Below are 203 nucleotides of genomic sequence, written 5' to 3'. Positions count from 1 at the left end.
GCTTATGTATATTCTTTACTCCTTATTTCTGTGCATTGACTTTTTTTTTCATGTTTTATTGTGAATTATATGATATTTTACATGGGAGAACTTTAGTTTTACATCCATTCCACCGTATATTGTTTCATTGCCATGGTTCTAATCCCCTCCATGCATCATCAACCGACCAAAGGGTATACCCTATAAACCCGCCCCATTCCCCT

This window comes from Chrysochloris asiatica, unplaced genomic scaffold (genome assembly GCF_000296735.1).
Source record: "Chrysochloris asiatica unplaced genomic scaffold, ChrAsi1.0 scaffold00049, whole genome shotgun sequence".
In the NCBI taxonomy this organism is placed as follows: Eukaryota; Metazoa; Chordata; class Mammalia; order Afrosoricida; family Chrysochloridae; genus Chrysochloris; species Chrysochloris asiatica.
This window is presented reverse-complemented; position numbering follows the sequence as displayed.